The sequence below is a fragment of the Furipterus horrens genome, unplaced genomic scaffold, assembly GCF_987537825.1.
Source record: "Furipterus horrens unplaced genomic scaffold, mFurHor1.1.pri manual_scaffold_3, whole genome shotgun sequence".
Lineage (NCBI taxonomy): Eukaryota > Metazoa > Chordata > Mammalia > Chiroptera > Furipteridae > Furipterus > Furipterus horrens.
The window spans coordinates 137371016-137391597 of record NW_028327173.1 but is presented as its reverse complement, the minus strand read 5'-3'; the positions used below and the strand labels follow the sequence as shown (position 1 = coordinate 137391597).

Sequence of the window (20582 nt, the reverse complement as noted above, 5' to 3'; positions counted from 1 at the left end):
AAGGTACAGAAATTTCCGTAAGAGGGGAGTTGACAGTCAATATATAAGGCTCAAGAGGCAAGGAAAATCCCCAGGGTTAGCTCACTGCATTCAAATAACCTGCCTCGTGTGCTCTGACTTCCAGGTTTAACTCTCCTGTGGATGGCAATGCATGAGGCCTTGATACTAGGTCTGATGTTCAAGTTTGACATTCACAGGAGGCCAAAGACCCTCATGTCATGTGATTTTGAAACACCCTGATTTTTTTCCTGAGTTTTCAAACTACTGACATTCACCTTTTCCCAGGTAAGAAGCATCTGAGATTGTCTGCCTTGAAACCATAGTCGTCTCTTACAACTCCAGTACCACGAAGCCCTGGTTATTAGCTGATGGAGTGGATTTTTCATGCAGCTGTGGCGGTGTAGGAATTCTTGGTCAGTCCCTCCAAACGACACACATTGGGTTACTCCCTGGGGAGATGGTGACACAACATTACCTTGTTGAACACCAAGGACCCCCATAAGGACTGTGAACCCCAAATGTTTCCAACAGAGGTGCCAAGTCCTTTAGCACATTCACAAGAAATGACCCAACCAGAAAAGTTTTCATTCAAGTTCTGCAGGGATTCTGGGAGACTGCTGCATATCAACTGGATTTTGGACAGAGCACGTGGACAGCCCCTCAAAAATCAGCTCCCTAGGAAATGTACCTTTTCCTCAGGCATATGGGCCTTCCTGAAGGCAATGAAAGAATGAGAGGGGTGTGTGTTATGCAAAGGGAGACATATATAGGCCCTCATATCACTAATTTCTAAAGTCAGACTATGGCAAATGTTGGTCAGAGCATACAATGCAGTTTCCCAAAGGAGAAAGAGATTAGTTTGGTTCTGAAGAACTGGGAAATGGAAGTTATAGTTGAACTGACTTAAAGGGTGAAGGATTTTGACCAGTGGAGGAACTGGAGCAGGATGTGGCAAAAAGAAGCGCAGCTTGAGTAAGTCAGGAAGGCGGATAGAACAATGTTAGGGAATCCGCACCCAGTCTGTGGAAGTGAGTCTGCATTGGCTGGGGCAGAAGAGTGGCTGGAAAGGTAAGGTGTGGCCTGATTGAGAAAGGGCTCATGAACCAGGCTAAGGGATTTGGATTTTGTCCTATGAGAAATGGGCAAAATTCAGAGGCACGTAAGATTTTCTCTTGCAAATGTACTTGGAAAGTGTTTTAGGAAGATCATTATGGATGGAAAGATTGGTTCTGAGACTAAAAGTAGTGAGATCAGATATAAAGTTAATGCAAAAACTGAGGTGGACAATGAGAAGGATCAGAAACAAGAACTTGGAAAAAAGGAAGCAGATTCAAGAGATGCTTCAAAAGTAGATGAATAACATGTGCGGGTGAAGGAGAAGAGAGCTAGGATCCTGTCTGAGTGCTGGAAGACTCTCTAGTTCCCATGCTCCAAGGCCTTGCCATCAGAAATTAATCTTTACTAATTTTTTAGTATATTGAAGCCTAAGTTGTCAATCCTCTTAGAAATTTTTTATGTTTTGATGGCCCAAATGATTAAACTCCAAGGAAACTTGGGGTAGGAGTTTTCTTGGGCCCCTAGAAACTCACTTTATAACTGACTAGCCATTCCTCTTACTTATAAATAAATAAAGTGTGAATGAGCACTCAACTACTGTGCCTAAAACTACATGATTAATGTTTGAATAAGAAGTCTAAGCTGAAGATCTTCTATACCTTTTCTTCTCTGAATTCTCTTTTCTTCTCTCTCTTCGGGTTCATGTAAGGAGACCCAGATCCAGAGACAGCCTATCACAAGTTCTTGACCTCCCCATTCAGTTAGAGTTCCTTTCCAATAAAATAGCTTTGGGTATGACATTCCCCAACCACCCAGGACAGCCTTCCCAAAAAGTCTTATTGATGAGCCTGTGCAGAGCCACCATTTGGCACATATGTATCTTCCCAACCAGCTTCACTCTCCCAAGCATCATCCACTCTGCTGTGGCAAAGTCTGTGGAGGACTCCATCACACTACCTGCTCTGGTGCAGGCATGCCCACAGCCACATGCCAGCCCTCCACCTCCACATGTCTGTCTGTGTGGCTATGTAGCCAGAGCTGTCCCTAGATCTGTTCTGTGTGACTCTAAGTCCAGGCATTCTAGGGTGATGGTCTCCTTATTTCATTATCTCTTCCCCTGTTATACCTTTAAAGTTGTTCAGGAGGGTATCTTGCAGAAAGATGAGTAGTCGTAGAAAAGAGATGAGGTAAGACAGAAGCAGAGGTGGGAGTAAAAGCTTTGAGGAAAAATGATAAAACAGAAAGAAGCCTTGACCTCCATCAGTCCTGACGCTCAAAACTCCAAAATAAGATTGGCCCTAAAGATAGCTTATTGTTTATCCCAAATTAAAATTTCCTGGCTCTACATTTATTGTGTATACAATGAAAAGTAAAGCATCACACAAAAGATGTAGTTATCCTCGCAGTGGGAATAATCGCAGCCAGACTGATTCTGTTCCAAGAATAGAATGATAACAGTGCTAAGCCAGGAACTCCAAAACTTTGAATTGTCAACAAATAGAATGATTTCTTGATGGGATAATGGTTATAAAGGAAGATGAGTCCAAAAGGAACCCTCTGACTCTTGGGTGGAGCATGGTTTACCAGAAAAAATGCCAGTCTGCGCCCCTCCATGGGGAGCTCATGACCAGCCGTGTGAAAGAAGAGAAAGTCCTGCAGGCATATGCGCAGACCCAGAGACCCCTTCACCTCACCCCTGCCCAGCTTCATGTATATGATCTGATGGGCTGTATCTCTTTCTTTTGCCTGAAGTTAAATATCATCACCAGACTTTAAAGTCAACATCGGAAGAAATTTTGGCTGGTTTTGGCTTCCATTGTATCCACAACACTCAGCAGAAAACTTGTATATAGTTGGCACTCAATAAATATTTGGTGAATAGATGGTTGATTAATTAATCAATTCATTAAAAATCAACAAATTACTTCCTCCCTGTCTGGTCTCTGAAGAGTAAATCCCAGAACCAGAAACTGCCAGAGGGACAACAGAAGCCATAGTGCATTCCTGTCTTTCCTCAACATTCTGTGCACCTTAGATCCCTGAAACTCAAGAACAAGGACTCAAAACTCATCACCGTCCAAATTTCTTTCAACAAAAGGCTGTCTCCCTGGATGTTTCCTTTCAGAGACTAAGCCTCCTGGGGCCGATAAGGGAATGGGACCATATGCTGAAAACACAGGCCCCGAGTGGCAGAGGGACACTAGAGTCTCGTCTAAAAGGGCCTGTTAGATTGCTGCCTTTGAACAAATCTGAGTGTGTCTTTCGATAGCACAAGCACCAAACACCCCAAAGGACCTCTTTCCTTTATTGCTGCAGCAATGAAGCAGCCACATGGCTGTTGCAGATAAGGTGGCCTGAGTGTGTTGTGCATGCAAATTAGGCTGTGCAGTGCACAGCACTGAAGAAGAGCGGCAGACGCACCATGTCTGTGTTGTGCTGTCCTTCCTCTATCAGTGGCTCCCAGGTAAACTATGATTTCCCACCTTTCCTCATTTGCTATTCTTTTTTCTTTGCCAGACGATTCCTGCAGGACTAAAATTACACAATCTTCCAACATGGTCACCATGACTGGGACAGATGTGAAGTTCCAATGCGAATATAACATTCCTAGTGGGAATCTTGACTCTATGCACTGGTATCTGCACAAAGCTAACCTAAAGCTCACCTGTATCTACCACACTCTTCAAGGCACTGTAAAATTGGAGCACTACCAGTTGTTTGTACACAGAATTGTCCTTCAGTACCATAACCATTTTGCACATGCAGCCAAGAGACAAAGCCACTTACTGCTGTGGACTACGGGCACCATAATGCATGCTGATAGCACACTGAACAAAAACTGTAAGCCTCAACACAGAAAATTCAGAGGGTCATCCAATAAGACAAAGGATGTTCAGTGTCATCTTGAATTCCCCTACTTTATTCATGAGATCATTCATTCAAAACTAAGTGTTGTGGGGACACAAAGATCTCCAACAAGCATTTCTTAAATAATAAAATGTATTCAGCAAGTAGTACCTCCTGACTTTTATCTTGCTGAATAATTAGTAGTGAAAATTAAATCCTATTGAATTGCTCAAATCTTTGACCTGACAAATAAATACACTGTCCCTGATACCCACAGTAACAAATGAATTGGACACACATGCAAAATTAAAACCAACAATTAACACCTTAATCACAGACCTTGAAAAGCTACCAATATTGCTAAAGCCTAGTAAACTACATGCTAAATAATAGACGGATGATAGATAGAAGATAGATAGATAGATAGATATAGATAAATAGATAGATAGAAGACAGATAGATATATAATTGTAGAGTAGGTGCGATAGTACCAATGACTGACTTCAAGTTCAGATTTGGAAGCCAGACTTCTTGAATTTTGAATCCCAGCTCTTCCACTTACAAATTCACTACCTATCTGATCTTGAGCAAGTTACTTTATGCCTTGCTTTCTTCAACTATAGAACAATGATAAGATTAATATCTACCATAGAGGATTTCTGTAAGAATTAATGGACTGTTACATGCAATGCACTTAGAGCAATAGTTGGCACCTAGGAAGTATTCAGTATGTATTAGTTACTTTTGTTGGTGGTGATGATATCATAATTATGATTACTACTACATATCACTATTGGGCTGGGTTAGGCTTTTAGAAACTTGTTGATAACAAATAAGCCAACCTCTTGGACAATTAAACATCCTTTTATACATTAGTGTGCCATCCAGTGGGAACTAAATATCAATGTAAATTTAGAGAAATACAATTCAAAAGACCTTCAAGATCTTTTTTACTGGATGCTGATAAATTATTAAGGGCTTCCTACATAGAAAATAATAAATCCAGAGGAAAGTTAATTTTTGCTTGACCCTCATAAAACAAACAAATATAAACTTTATGAGGTATTAAAATAAAACAGTAACCCCACTCATTAAATGGATAGTGGAATAATTTATAAGTCTAGAGCTAGAAATAAACTTGAAGTTGTTTATACATAATTAAAAATAAGGAACTAGTTCTATCAACATAACAGGGATACTACATGACCTGAAAAAGTTCCCACCTCCAAGAGGATTACAAATTAAGTCAATGTACCCCTGACCTTATGATAACCTAAAAAACTGTCAAAAGAAGATTATTCCAGATTCCAGAAGTGCATAAACTCTACAAAGACAGGACCACAGAGGCCTCTGATTATTCAAGGAACCACCCATGGAAACTCCTTCATGTGAACTGCTGAGCTGAGTACAGGGAGTGTACAGGACCTTCTTCACTAATTTTTCTTTTGAAGATACATGGTCTCTTGCTGCTTCAGATTCTGCATTTATGCATCAGTGAAAATCCTAATCCCCTGCTGTTTTTCTGGCTTTCTCATTTACAGCCAACATATGGGCTCATCAACACTGATGCTCCCTAGAGGCCTTTCTTAGGATAAAGAACTAGAGAAAGACCCTTTGCAAAATTTGGCTTTGGGGATCAGATTTCAAAATCTTAACTCTTCTGGGAGAGGCACAGACTCAGAGTGCTTGGTGAGTGAGTCACTTTGCTCCCAGGCTTGCTCTTCTCCAGGGCACCTAGGGGTTATTAGCAATACGTCCCCAGAATTGCTGAATGTTACAGTGGAAGAATCAGGTTTCCTAAAGGACACTTACAACTCAAGTAACTCTGCTATATCCTCTGCCAGCTAGAAGCTATTCAGTAATTCCTCCCCATAGCCCCAGTTGAAAGACCAATGCCATGTCACAGGCAACAGAGAAATAGGAGAGTCTATGTGACTCTACCTATCACCCAGGTCTCTGATTTCACCATGCTAAGAGTCTCAATGAGAGAAACAATCCATCTTCCTTTTCAAAATCAACTAATGTTGAATGTAATGGAAAGTTTGGAAGGAGATCCAAGTCATCAGAGAACTATGTGTTGACTGAAGAGACCTGTCCAAGGGCAGGTTTCCTGGTAGTGATCAATAGGAACAAAAATGAAAACTGTGGGGTTGATGATATAGTTAACAATATCTCTCAACCTCCTCATCGTCTAACTAGGAGCCCTCCAATCTGCCCATGTGATCTTTGAAGAGCAGTCATAGAAGAAAAGCTAAGCAGAAAGGTTAAACTACTTAACAAGTGTTCATCAAGTATCCATAAATCTCAGAACAGAGAATTGGCATGGCTTATTTTTAACTCAACAATATGTATTTAATGTCTACTAGGTGCCAGACACCACTCCAAGAACCGAGGATACCAAGATAAGTAATACAAGCTTTCTGCTCTTCTAGACTTCACACTTACAATGAACAGAGGAACCAAATTAGACATATGTGGGAGCAAGAGAAGTACTTGGTTGTAATAATTATGGGAGTGTGCCGGGAGGAAAGTACAGATTGGGATTAGGACCTTTAGAATCCAGATGAGTTGGGTGATGAGAGTCAAAAAAATAACTTAAAGAAACTGAGTTGAAACTAAATATGGAAAAGTTTATTTAGGTATATCCCAAGGTCCCAATTCAGTAACAGAAGCAGAATTACAACTCAAAAAATCCCAACTTACTTCTCCACTATTTTGCTTGGCAACTGCTTCATTCAGTGCCACACAGCTGGGAAAGGGAGTTGCAGATGGAATACTGTCAACCACAGTTTTTTTAGAGACAAGTGATACCATGATTTTTTTGACACCCACTGAAATTCCTCACTAATTTCCAAAAATATCTGATGTTTGCTTTAAAACAAGTGGGGCCCAACATTTCATTAAAAACAAATCAGAGAAACAAAGTAATCCCAGCCATTCGAGCATTTGGAACCCAAATCAATCAAACTGAGAAGAACCTCTTACTTACTGAAGACCATCCTGGGACACCAGGCAGCTGAGATCCTGACCAAGGGACATAGAAATACAGGTATTCCTCTTTTCATCCACTTTCATTCCTGTTGATTGTCCGACCAGCCAGTGCCAGAGCAGAGAAACCAGAGAGCTAAGACAGCAACTAGCACCAGGGCAAACATCAGATAACGACCAAGCCTGCACAGAGCTAAACCATGGGATCCCATCAGAGTCTTGCTGCACTGTTGCTTAAGCTTTATCTGTGAAGTTTGAAGGTAATGAAGCAAAGAAGGGACTTTCATTAAATTTATCTTTTTTACCCAAAGAACTCAAAGGAGGTAGGGAGAAAGTGAATGTGTTCTCAAATCAAAGGCAAAGCAGGTCCTGAAACTTTTAACTAGAGAGAAAATTAGAAGTTCTGGCATTCTCTGACACTGACTCTCAAGTGATCCTGTTTGATGCTGAAGACCCATAGTGGCAGAGACCTTCAGAGAGAATGGTACTAGGCTTGGGCAAGTATTGTAAATAGTAGCCGGTATGGGTTGATTTAATCTGATCCTGGGGTCTTTCTACTTCTTCAAGTCCTCCTTTCTTCATCTCAGATAGACAAAGAAAACTGGGGCTGTAGCTCATGTGTGGCCTCCATCCTTAATTGCTAGAGACAGTCCTTTGCCTAAGGGCACAGAAGTTACTGACATTACCCATTCACCTCTAACACAATCCCATTTGGCTCATCCATTTATTTGCCCACAGTTTGACCAACAGCCTAACATTGCCCAACCAACACCTCCTTCCCACAGAGGAATATTCTGTGTCTGGATTGAAATTATAAGCTTTGTTTCTCCCCTGGTGACTATGGCTCATGTAAGGAGCTTTGAGTAGGGCACTAACCCAACCATGGCAGAGCAGAAATGAGGTAAAGAACTACCATCGGTGGTGGGCCTACAAATGTGTGCTAGGCCCAGGAATAAGTGCTTCACACGTGTCCTTTTGTATCAACCTTACAACATCCCCGCAAGGTAGCTTCAATTACCATATTTGCAGATGAGGAAATCAAGACTCAGAGATGCAACTTGCCCAGCTGCTGGTAAGTTGCAAAACAAGATTCAAAACCCAGGGCCAGTATACTTGCAAAGTCAGTGCTCCTTTTGCATGTAGATGATGTGGGTAGTGACACCACCTAGGCACAATGGGTGATATCAGAATATTAGCCACAAGCAATTGCAAGCAGATTCTAGCCAAGTGGGAGCTATTCTGCTGCTGCAGAGAGTTCTGCTTCTCACTACACCTACAACAATGGGTAGAAGACCTGACTTCCCCAGGTTTGGCCTAGGTTGCTGGCAAATCCTTTTCTAATCCCATTTTAAATTAGATGAGCAATCCAGACAGTCCTTGAGTTAGGAGGCTACAGACAGAAATCTTGCTTGTGCTAGCAAATATCTGCAAAGTTCCTGATATTGACAAGCTCTGGGCTGGGCACTGAGAACACAGATATAAACAGGACACAGTCACTGTTTTAAAGAATCTTACAGCCCAATGCAGAAAATAAATATATTATCATATAATTATAACAAACGTGATAAGTGCCATGACCCAACAAATTCAGGGAGCCCCGGGAGACACCTCTCTCAAGTAGGGGTGAGGAAGGCAGGAAAAGAAAAGTATAGTTTTCCCAGGAAGAAAGAGCAGCCAGTACAAAAACTGGATGTACGAGGACTATAATAAATCTTTGATCCTGCAAGTATTTTTGTGCCGCTGATTCAGTGGAAATGGAGAAGTGGGCAAAAGTGAGACTGGAGAAGGAAGCAGATCAGATCATACGGTCATGACAGAGGATTTTCACATTCCCCTAAAGGCTAAGGGGAGCTGCTAAATGAGTTTCAGCAGATGTGTGGCCTGACTCCCTTAGATCTGAAGACAAATCAGTATGATGGCTGCTTGGAGAATGGATGAAAAAGGAGAGAGTCTGAAAACAGGGAGACTTGTTGGAATAGTATAGTAATGATTGGCAACAGGTGAAGAACGCTCTCAGATTTGAAGCAGGGATGGCCGAGGCCAGAGGGGAAGGGACTGGCACAAGAGCTGTATAGAGGCAGAATGGCCATTGCTTGAAGGCTGGTTTGCTCCTAATGCTCTTGAGCCTTTAATCATGCTGTTCACCATCCTAGGAATGCCCTGCAGACAAAGCCCTACTCAATTCTCACAGCTCAGTTCAGGGTTATCTCTTCTGAACATAGCAGGCAGGAGCTCTTTCCTTCAGTCTCCTGAAGCACTTTGTACCTACCTCTTTCAGGGCTTAATACTCCTCTGTAATTCCTCTATGTCTGTCTCCCCCTAAAAACTGAGCTTTTTGAAGGCAGAAACCATGTTCTGTTCGCCCTTATATTTCCCAAGTAATATCTGATCAGCAATAGGTAGTTAGCCCAAGTTTATTGAATAAACAGTCTAACCTGGGACCTTGCAGCCCTGTCACATCTCTCTCTGAGGAAGTGACTAACGCCCAACCACCTTTATAACAGACAAAACTTCTCACGGGCAGACAACGGCTGATCTGGACAGGGGCAGCCAGGGAGCACCAGCATACCCCAGAGTCACCACCCACCCCCGTGGAGCCATGTGGTGGACCTGTCCACTCTTATACCTTGTCATCTTCTGTGCAGGTAAGGACAAGTTGCTGGCATTTTAATCTCAGGGAAAGGTGCCGCAGGGAAAATATGCCAGGACGGGGACGGGCTAACAGAAACAAACCACTGCCAGGCATGGCTCTGTCACTTTAGTCCATTGTGTGATGGGAGTTCCCACAGCCTCTCTAATGTTGCTTTTTCCCTTTCAGGAGTCTCATTGGATATAATTTTGAGACCAGACAACCAAACTCTGACTGTTCTAGTTGGGGAGCCTGTCACTTTCCGCTGCAGCGTAACAGGAGTGGACTTGAAAAATTATCAAATGAGCTGGTATAAGAAGGATGAAGATAACTCCATGACTTTAGTATATAGACTAAGCAACAATTCTACTGACTATTTAAGAAGTAGTATCAAAGGGAAAATTGACCCTTTAAAAAGTCAATATATACTTGACATTCAAAAAGCAGCAACAAAAGACATTGGAACTTACTACTGTGGGTCTGATATCCACAGTCTTGCTCTTCTGCTTCTGATCACCTCAGAATCCCCAGGGTCAGACTAAGGTGGTAGATCCAGTTAGAGACCCTCTTTGGCTAGATGGTACACCACACGTGAGATGAGACTACCTGATAACTTCAACAGTAACATCTGATAAGAGAAACAAGAGTTGAGTTGGGGTTAAGGGCCTTATCTTTGTAGTTGGTTGAGAGAAGGCTTATTTATCAGCTGAAGAGGGCAGAAAATACTGTTAGGGTTTATGTGGAAAGACTAAGGAGATCTGCACCTGTCTCTCCAAACTCCTGAGTAAAGGCTGAAAAAACAACCTTTGGTACTTAGAAGGCACTCTCCCTGTGAATGCAGCTGAGATGAACAGAATTTCCCCTATCATGAGTGTTATAGATCATTCAGAGTCTTTATTGAGAAAGCGTTCATGTGCACAGACTAGATAAAGCAAGAATGGTTTCCATTACCATCCTAATCAAAATTTCCAAAGCCATTAGAGATAACTTTAACTCTTATTCTGTGAAGAAAGATGAATGGAGTCATCTTCTGAAATGCTTCCATAACAATTTCAAATATTGAATGTTTTATATCCTCCCCTAGCTACAGAGGAGTCCTGAGGCCTTACAGGGATGACTGCAAGAGATCTTGGAGACAAATACTTGTGGCAATGTGGCATTTATGAGTCGATCATGAATCAACTGAACGAAAAATGTAGATCCCCAAGTCCCAAGTCAAAATGGGTGAGCCAAAAGTGTCTGAAACTACAGGGAGCAAAGCAAGGCCTAGAGGAACCCACTGAGCAGACTGATAGACAGGATGGTGTAAAAATGCAACCCTGTAATAATAATCATCACAGGAGTGCTCTCGTCCTGTTGGCTCTAACATGGCACTTACTGTACTTATGATATTGGGATAGTTCTTGGGAATAGAAATCACTATAAGTCAACTTTCATTCCAAGTTCTATTCTCATTAATGTGTTTCAAATTTATTTTAAAGACAGACATTAGAAATTATAATTAGGGACTTTCGACCAAGATGGAGACCTAGACTGACATGCTCCATCTCCCTCCACAACTAAGAAGGAATACAACTACCACAAAACCAAAAATAACCAGAAGTTCCAGAAAATAAAGCTACCTGAAAGTCCAATGTAAGAAGCTGTAAAGAAGTGGTGCTCGTCCAGACAGGTAGGAGGGATAAAGCTGGGGTGGAGAGGTCAAGCTGTGCTGGCGGCGGTGGCTGCAGTGACAGCAGTGGGATGGCAGTAAGCACAAACACCGATATTAAGGTGAGGCGAGAAGCGCCTGGGGAGCACCACCAGCTGCAAACCAAACCTGTCAGCTCGTGATTCCAATGCGAGGGAAAGCAGACCCCCATTGCCTTGTACTGTGAGGGCCGGAGGACGTGAGGATGGAGAAGGAAGCTCCTGGTCTCTCAGCGGAGAGTAAATGGCAAGAATCTGTCTTGGACCCCTGCCCCCACACAAAGTGCCACAGCATGGTGAGAAGGGTCGGTAGTGACAAGTGCACAGGGTCTGCTCCCTATAGCATAGGAGGTGTGACGGCCCTGCCCAGGAAGCAAAGGTAAACACAAAACTATCAAGATGGCACAGACCATGATAGAGGTCCCGGTGACGCAGCTGACCAGACAGCAAATATCTAATCTAATGAAGCAGCAGATAGGAAATCTTTCTGAGGCACAGTTCAGAGCTTTGGTTAGAGAAAGGCTTACAGACATAACAGCAGATCTGAAACAATACGGGGAAGGAATGAAGACTAGTCCTGCTGATATGAACAAAAACACACATGAAACTAGCAGTGAGGGAAAGAAAACCAAGGATCAAATTAAAAAACCAGAACATAGGGAAGAAACAAACAGTCAACCAGTGCAGAAAGAGGAAACAAAAAGTGAGAAAAATGAGGAGAGACTGAGAAACCTATGGGACAGCTATAAGGAGGCCAACATCCAAATCATAAGGTTGTCAGAAGGTGAAGAAGAAGAACTAGAAATTGAAAAATTATGTGAAAAAATAATGAAGCAGAACTTCCTTAACTTGGGAAGGAAATAGACTTACAGGTCCAGGAAGCACAGAGAGTTCCAAAAAATCTGGACCCAGAGAGAACCACACCAGGACATATTATAATCAAAATGTCAAAAATTAATTATAAAGAGAGAATCTTAAAAGCAGCAAGAGAGAAGAAGAGAAGTACATACAAAGGGGTCCCAATAGGACTGTCAGCTGATTTCTCAAAAGAAACTCTGCAGGCAAGAAGGGACTGGCAAGAAATATTTAAAGTAATCAAAAGCAAAAACCTACAACCACAATTACTCTATCCAGCGAAGCTGTCATTCAGAATAGAAGGGCAGAGAAAGTGCTTCCAGGACAAAGTAAAACGGAAGGAGTTCATCAGATCCAAACCACTGTTATATGAAATGTTAAAGGGACTTGTTTAGGAGAAAGAGGATCAAAACTATGAACATTAAAATGAAAACTGTATCACAACTACCAACAACAGAAGCTAGGGAATTGAAACAAAGACAGACTAAGTAGGCAATGATAGTGGGAAAAGAATTATAGGTATGGGGAACATTTGGGGGGGGTCAGTAGGGAGAGGAGAGGGGGGAAAGGGAGGGAGATGGTACAGGAATTAAGAAGCATAGTAGGAGGGAGTGGAGTAGTAGACAGGAAGATGTTGAGAAGAACTATATGCACAACCAATGGGCATGGACTAAGGAGGGGGGACAACTGGAGGGAGGGGAGTCACTGGGTGGAGAAGAACAAAGGGAAAAGAAATTGGGACAACTGTAACAGCATAATTAATAAAGCATATTTTAAAAATAAAATATAAAATTTAAAGAAATTAAGATTAAATATTACAAATGAATACAAAAAAGCACATACTATCTAACAATGAGTGCTATCGACTTCATGTGAAGTGCTCTAGGAGTTCAATAAAGGATAATCACTGTAAGAAGTTTCTTAGAACAGCTAAGTCTTGACAAAGATGGAATTGAATAAGTAGGAAGGAAGAGTAAGGGTATTTTAAGGTGGGTGTAGTATTTATTTATTGTTACATAAAAAATTACCACAAAATTTAGAGGCTCAAAATATTATTATCTCAGTTTCTATGGGCCAAAAATCCAGGTGTGTCTTGACTGGGTCCCCTGGTTCAGGGTGTCTCTTCAGGGTGCACTCAAGACATTGGCTGGAGCTACAGTCATCTGACACACTGACCGGCACTGACTGGTAGAGAATCCACATCCAAGCTAACTTATGTGGGTGTCAGGCCTTGAGTTCTCATGCAGGCCTCTCCATAGGACCCCCCATTACATGACAGCTTGCTTTCCCAGAGTGAGAACTTTGAAAGGTAGACAATGTCCAAGATGGAAAGCAGTCTTTTTGTGACCTAATCTTGGAAGTGAAATCCCATTATCTGCTACATTCTACTCAGTAGGGGGGGGCGGGGGGGGCTATCTTAGAGGTTGTGAATACAGGAGATTAATGTGGTAAATCGAGTGGGGGGGAGAGGACTTAAAATTTTTAATAGAAACCAATTTATTTAGAGACCCCTGACTACAAGGCTAGAGATTTGATTTTATCTTGTAAGCCAGCATTTCTCAAACTTCCTTGTGCGTACAAAGCACCTGGAGATATTGTTTCCAATCAGATTCTTGAAATGAGACTGCAAAGATTCTAATTCAGTCTACCTGGGGACAAGTGTGGGAACATGTATTTATAACAAGTACCTGAGTGATTCTTATGAAAGTGGTCCAAGGACATGCTTTGAGAAATTCTGCTGTAAGCAGCAGAACTATTGGTATTTTTTTAGTACAAGAAAAATGTGCCCAGGTTTACCTGCCCTCACTACAGGGAAATGGACATTAGATACGGTCAAAGCATCTCTTAAACATTGGTTCTCAACTGCATAGTTGAATCACTTAGAAAAGTTCTTTGAAAATATCAACATCTGAAATGCTTCCCTACAGATTTTGACTGAATTAGTGTGAGCACAGAGCTCTGGCTTCCCAGCCATTCAATCTTTCTCCACTGCCCTTTCCTCTTCCCCTCTCAGGTTTAAGACCTTGCTATTTCAAGTATGTCTCTGGATGGAAAACCTCAGCTTCACCCAGAAGTTTGTCAGAATGCAGGATCTCATGCACATCCTTAGATCTACTAAATCAGAATCTGCATTTTAACAAGATTCCTGGGATAAATTATATGTATATTAAAGTTTGAGAGGCACCGGTCTAAGGCAGCCATCATTATTGAAAAATTTCATGGAGGTGAAGAAATATAAATCAGTTTTTCCCAAATACCACACAAAATTTGTATTTGTAAAAAGCTCCTGAAGGAATTCTGATGTGCAGCCAGGTGTGGGATTCATGATAAGCAATCAGTCATCCTCAAATCAGGTTACAGATTATTTGTGTTACTAATATAATAAATATTCTCAATGAAGTACTATTGTGTCCTTGAATACTCCTTGGAAGATGGCATTACATAAATTCTCAGTATGACTGTTTCTCATTCCTCCACAAGCCGATTAAGAAATGAATTAATATTTATTGAGCCAGCGTACTTTTTACCACACCATGTAACCTTCACGGATTATCCACTGCAACCCTGGACCTTGTGCCATATACCCTCAACTCAAGATCAAGCCAGAAAAATGAACATGAATTATTAGTGTCCGATTAAATGCTATTGGGAAGAAAAGAGACATGAGATGAGAGTGCATGCCTCTAGTTGTTCCTTCCTCTTGCAGAGCCGGAGATGGGCATGGGGTGAGTGTGGAAAACAGAACCTGGAGCCAGGGAAGAGAAACATCTTCGGGAAAGCAACCAGACTGCTCAATAGCAATCTGCGTCTGGGCACAAAACAATGGAAACGGAAACCAGATAAGAATTAAAATTAAAGACCTGGAGAAATTTCCCAAGCTTGCCAGAAGGTAATTGAAAAAGCCTTTTACGAAACACCTGGAGCCTCAGGCATAACAGGAAATCGGGTCACCAAAGGCCCTAGCAGAGTATGGACATGGACCAAGTGCTTCTGTGGACATCTCAAAGTCAAATGAATGACATGAAAGTCAGCTAATATTTTTGAATTTTCCACGTTTTCCCTTACCACATTGGTAAATGCAATTGAGAGTTGACTAAATTCATATTATTGTTGTCTCCATTATCTTGCTTTGTGTGATTTTTATCCATCATAAAAAAGGCTTCATTGAAAGAGTTCAGAGCAACAAGGAGAAATCCTAGAGTTTTCCTTCCATCCTCTAAAAAACTCTTTGAGTTCAACTGTAAAGGCATAATAGGTATGCCACTTCCACCAGGCTCCAAAGCAAAGGAGACCTTAGGCATCCTGTGTGGATAGAAATGGAAAATATGATTGCTCAAAGACAGCAAATAGGAGGTAGCTTGCGTCCACAAACAGTGCCATCAACTTGTTACACTTACAAACAGTTATCATGGAACCATGGTATAGTGTGAGAGCAAGAGAAAAACAGGAAGTGGGAGTACACCTGTTCCTCTGCATCAAAGGAGGCCAGGGAAGAGAATGTCATTTCTGTCATACATTGTATATACTGAAGATGTCACAACCTTGAACAAGTTCCTCAGAGAGTGCACAGAGAGTGTACAGGGAGGGCCCAAGTAAGGAAATCCAACTTGTGACCTTTATTCTGACCACTTAAGTTTTTAAACAGAAAATTAGAATCATTGAATTCAAAATCCAGAAGGAATCTTAAAGGTCAAGCAAAAATCCTTTCATTCAACTTGCGTGTTCATTAAATATTGATTGAATAAATGGTCATCCAGTCTTGATTCAAAATTTTTAATGACAGTTCTAATTTTTAAAAAATGATTTCTTATACCAAATCAAAATATGCTTCCTTATAACTTTATATATTAGTATTTGTTGCACATTCTGCAACAACATGAAGTTCTACCTATCATATTCAACCTTTCAAACCCTTATTTCTCTATACCCAATACCTTCAACCATTCTGTCTCATAAATTTTAAACTCCGCAAGAGGAGAATTCAAGTTTAATATATTTTTCTGGCCTACACAATTCTCAATACTGTAACCAGCATGTAGGGAGTAGTCAAGAAATATTAGTTGAATACATGATATAATATCTATATGTCCACCTGACTATTCAACATGTCCACTTAGATGTCTCAGAAGAACTTCACCTTGATTTCAAGACTTAAATCAAGATCTTCCTTTGAAATATGGTCCTCTGTTAAGCTTCCCTATCTCAATGAATTACATCATCTCAAATTCATGCACTTCTCTCCATTCTCCACAACCAACACCTTGGTCCATATTATCATTTTCTCCTTTGAATCATTTTATTATTCTTTTGAATAAATTAGCTTGTCCCTGGACCTTCCAATGTGTTCTCCCCACAGCAGCCAAAAGATCTCTTCAAAATACAGTCAAACCTTTGTTCTCAAATATCTTAGTTCTCACACAATTCAGCTCTCAACCAAGTTCTTCGTGGCAAAAAAAAAAAAAAAAAAAAAATGTCTACGTTGTCTAATAAAACTTTGGGTCTCAATTCCGTCTACCCGATGACCCTTTTATGCTGATACCTCTATGATCATGCGTCTCTCAGGCAACAAAGGAGAGCCTGTTTTCAAACAAATCACTTCTCAAATAGTTTTCTGGAATGAATTAAGTTCGAGAATCGAGGTTCCATTGTACAAATATAATCATGTTATACCCCTAATTTCCCACTATTTAGACAAAAGACCAAAAGTTCTTAAAGTGACCTCTAAGACTGAAAGTCTGAGCCCTTCTCAGCTCCACCGCTAATACTTCTTACCACACTTTTCTTTATTTTCCATGCTCAAATAGACCTTCTTTCAGTTGCTTGAATGTACCAGGTACCCTCCCACCCCAGGGCCTTTACACATATCATTCCCTCCCTATGGAACACTTCGCCTATCTCCTCATCATCTGTTTAACTCCTACTTACCTTTTGGATCAAAGTTTACACATTGATTATTTAGAGACATTTTAAGATCTTCCAACAAGTTCAGAGGTTTGTTTTTAGTTTTTTTAATATGCTTTCATATGTCAGTTTGGTTAATGTCTATTTTCTCACTAGTTTGTAAGTTCTGAGAGATCAAGGACTATATATGCTTTTGCTTATCATTGATCCTGACAAATTTTATAAGTATATCTGTATGAATAAATGAATGTCTCTCAGAGATTCTAGGATTTGCCATAATTTGGTGATTATCACTGACTCTCAGCTATAGTAAGGCCCAGAGCCTGGTACTTTTGAGTGATCTAGGGGCCAAGTGTTCTCAGAGGCCAATAATTTTCACCCATTCTCTAGCTGTCTGACATATTCAAGAGCTCATTTTGGGGCACACAGGACAACCTAGAGGGTCAAAATGTCCTCCATATTTCTGAGCCAATTCCCACATAGGGACCCAGGACAGGTAAGCAAAACCCACCCCACCCAGAGAGAGATGCTGGAGAGTTATGAGAAAATCAGAGGAGTCGATGTGATTATTATTTTGAGTGGCTCCTGGCTGGGCATCTGATGAGCCCTTTGGTTGTTTTGAATTTTGTGTGGATATTTTCAGTAGCTATATTATTAAAGTACACAAGTCTATAATTATGGGGATGCATATCCTCATCCCTCAAATATGTGCTGACTATGTTCAATATTCCTGGTGCTGTGCCACATGCTGAGTTACAAAACAACCAAAGCTCAATTCCTGTCCTCAAGGTGTTCTTTCTAGTGGGTGAAACAGACATGAAAATAGAGACTTGTTAACAGAGGAAAGAGCAACAGCTGTGAGAACACAGAGCGGGAAGGGATGGCCTAGAGCTGGGGAAAGCTTCTCAGAGGAGGTGATGTGAGCTCATAACAGAGAGAACACTTGCTCTCCTGAGTTAAGGTATGCTTGAAGGTTTCTTTAGATGACCGAGGAAGGAAGATGAGCAGCCTCAACAGTTTCTTAGTTCAGGTAGATGATGATAGATGACAGATAGATAATAGATAGATAAATAGGCCAACCAAAAAACTGAAAACTGATGAAAAAATAATGATCCTAAACTAGACACAGTCTCTTCTTGTGGGAAAGCTAACGTCTATCAGAGCTTTCATAGAGGCTCCCTTCCAACAAATGTAATAAATTCCCTGTCAAATAAAGCTTAGAGATTTCCCAAATGCTGTTACCCACAAAACAGACCAGCAAAATGGTAGTAGTGTGGGTTAAGAAAATAAAGAATTAAGAAAAGCAAAGAGGAAGGGGGAAGGGAAAGAACATTATTTCCTTGAATAAAAATCAGTCCCTTTAACTTTTTTTTTTAAGAGCCTTCCCAAACCTGGGATTTCCAAGAATTTGGTGCTGCTGGGCACGGACCTCCTCCCCATCCTTCTAATGGGAGATATGAGGAAATCTGGAGAGACTATTAGGAAAGTAATATGCTCTACAGAGAGGCAAATAATGCCACTGGGACTGGCCATGAGCTTCCACTTCTGTGTGTTCTTTGATTTCATTACATTTGAAATATTAAGATTCCTTCTCAGATATGCCAGCATCTTATAGCCTACACTAAATCTATGAATCTTAATCTAGGCTGATTGAGTTGTTTCAATTCATGAAGTTGTTTTAGTCAGACAAGAGTGCAACTTTTCTCCTGTGAAGTATAAAAACTTCAGCAATAAATGGAGCTATTCTAATTTTTGTTCCTCTGGAGTTGCCTCTCTTCTGGAAACTCTGGAAATAAACAGCTGTCATAGTTACATCAGCCTTCCACATTTTCCTTTTTTTATCAGTCAATTCTGCTATGGTAACAAATAGCACCAATATCTCAATAGCTTGAAAAATGAAGATTTACTTTGCTTCTGCCTATACTGCAAGTTGGTGGCTACAAGGTGGCTGCCAACCTCCATTCCTTGTGTCTTCCCATTCCAAAATCCAGGCTGAAAGATAACAGTATTTGGGAAACACTGTTCTCATGGCAGAGGAAAAAGAACAAGAGAGCAGCTGGCAGACACTCCACATGCTCCTTACAGGTTCTGCTCAGACGTGACACATATCACGTCCATTCACATTCATTGGCCAAAGCCCTCCCAAGGCCAGCCCCAAATCAACTGGGCAAAGACGCACATCCTTCCCACAGAAGGCACTTCAAGACATATAGCAATAGGCAGAGGGATGATAATCCTCTCATGTGGAAGGGAAGATCAATTGCTTCAGAATAATAAAGTAATAGAATAATAATTATTATTAATTAATTAACTCCACCCATTTTATTAGCATCCAACATCAGAGTTCCTCCCCATGTAATTAAAAAAGAATTTGATATGATATTCTTTCTTCTTAGAATTGCTGCAAAACTCTGGGGCAGCATTTGCCAAATTGTTTTTCAGAATGCCACAGTCCCTCAATATGTTCACAGTTGTTAAGCAATTAAAAAGGATTCCATAGTGAAATGGGTTTGGCAAATGCACTGTATTAATATCCCTCTGTTAATATTCACAGTTCTTTATTATCATATTACATGCTCTGAGAATGCTTGTTGTAAAGATACCAACTTAACCCAAGATTGGCATCGGAAAACTATTTCTATAGTGGGAAAACCATTCACATCTCATGAGATTCTAGTAGCTAAACTTTAGGGCCTAAAGGACTGTGGGAGAATCACCCAGATGGATTCTTGCTGCTTCCTCATCTCTGTGCATCCAGATTGAAGGACACCTAAAACACTGTTCAGAGGAGGTATGCAGGAGGCCAACAGGTCTGCACAGGCCTCCAGAAGGAGGCTTGCATTTTTTGCTGTGGTCAAACTCTGTGTTAGGAATCTGAAAATGCTAATTCGTGTGTAACTCTTTGCCTACTGAATTAAGCATAAAGACCTCAGATTGGCTTTTATTTCTTGTGCAACAAATATATCTTGAGTCCTACTTTGTGCCAAGTACTGTGCCAAGCATTGAATACATAGTGTGAGCAAAAGAAACATGGGCTCTGCCCTCATGGACTTAACAGTTTAAACTAAGAAGAGACAGACATAAAGCACACACAGAAATAAACAGCTAATGATCATACAGCCTCTCAGCAGTGGCCACCCAGTCCTTCTTGAAAGGCTTTCCAAGCTTAGCTTCTGAGATGCCCCACTATGCTGATTTTCCTCTACATCAGTGGCCTCTCCTTCTCCAACTCCGTCACTAGCTCTTCCTTTTCTATCTGCTTCTAACTACAGAGCACCCAGAGCCCTTGCCTGGGTCCCCCTTTCCTTCTGGGTTTCTCTCCAGGTGATCTCACTCATGCTCATAACGTTAAATTCCACGTGTGTGCTCATGATTTCCAAATTTATATGTCCAATGCAAAAGTCTCCTCTGAGGGCATAGTCTCTCCCCGGGTGAACCACCTGAGCACTTACCTCTCTTGAGTCATTTCACATGTTCTTTCTTTTTCTGTGACTGCAGATATTTCCTTTATACTCCTCCTAATTTATAAACCTCTTCAGGGCAGGGATCCTTGATCTGTTTCATCTTCAGTTCCCACAGTGTGTTGCATAGTAAGTGTTTCATATATGATTATTGA

General features: G+C 41.1%; 1 protein-coding gene across 1 annotated transcript in view; it reads left to right on the top strand.

Annotated features, from left to right (window-relative positions):
• The window catches only part of LOC150016094 (T cell receptor alpha chain MC.7.G5-like), a 242803-nt gene that overhangs the window by 72445 nt on the left and 149776 nt on the right, over positions 1-20582 (top strand). The gene's annotated exons all lie outside the window — the stretch shown is intronic.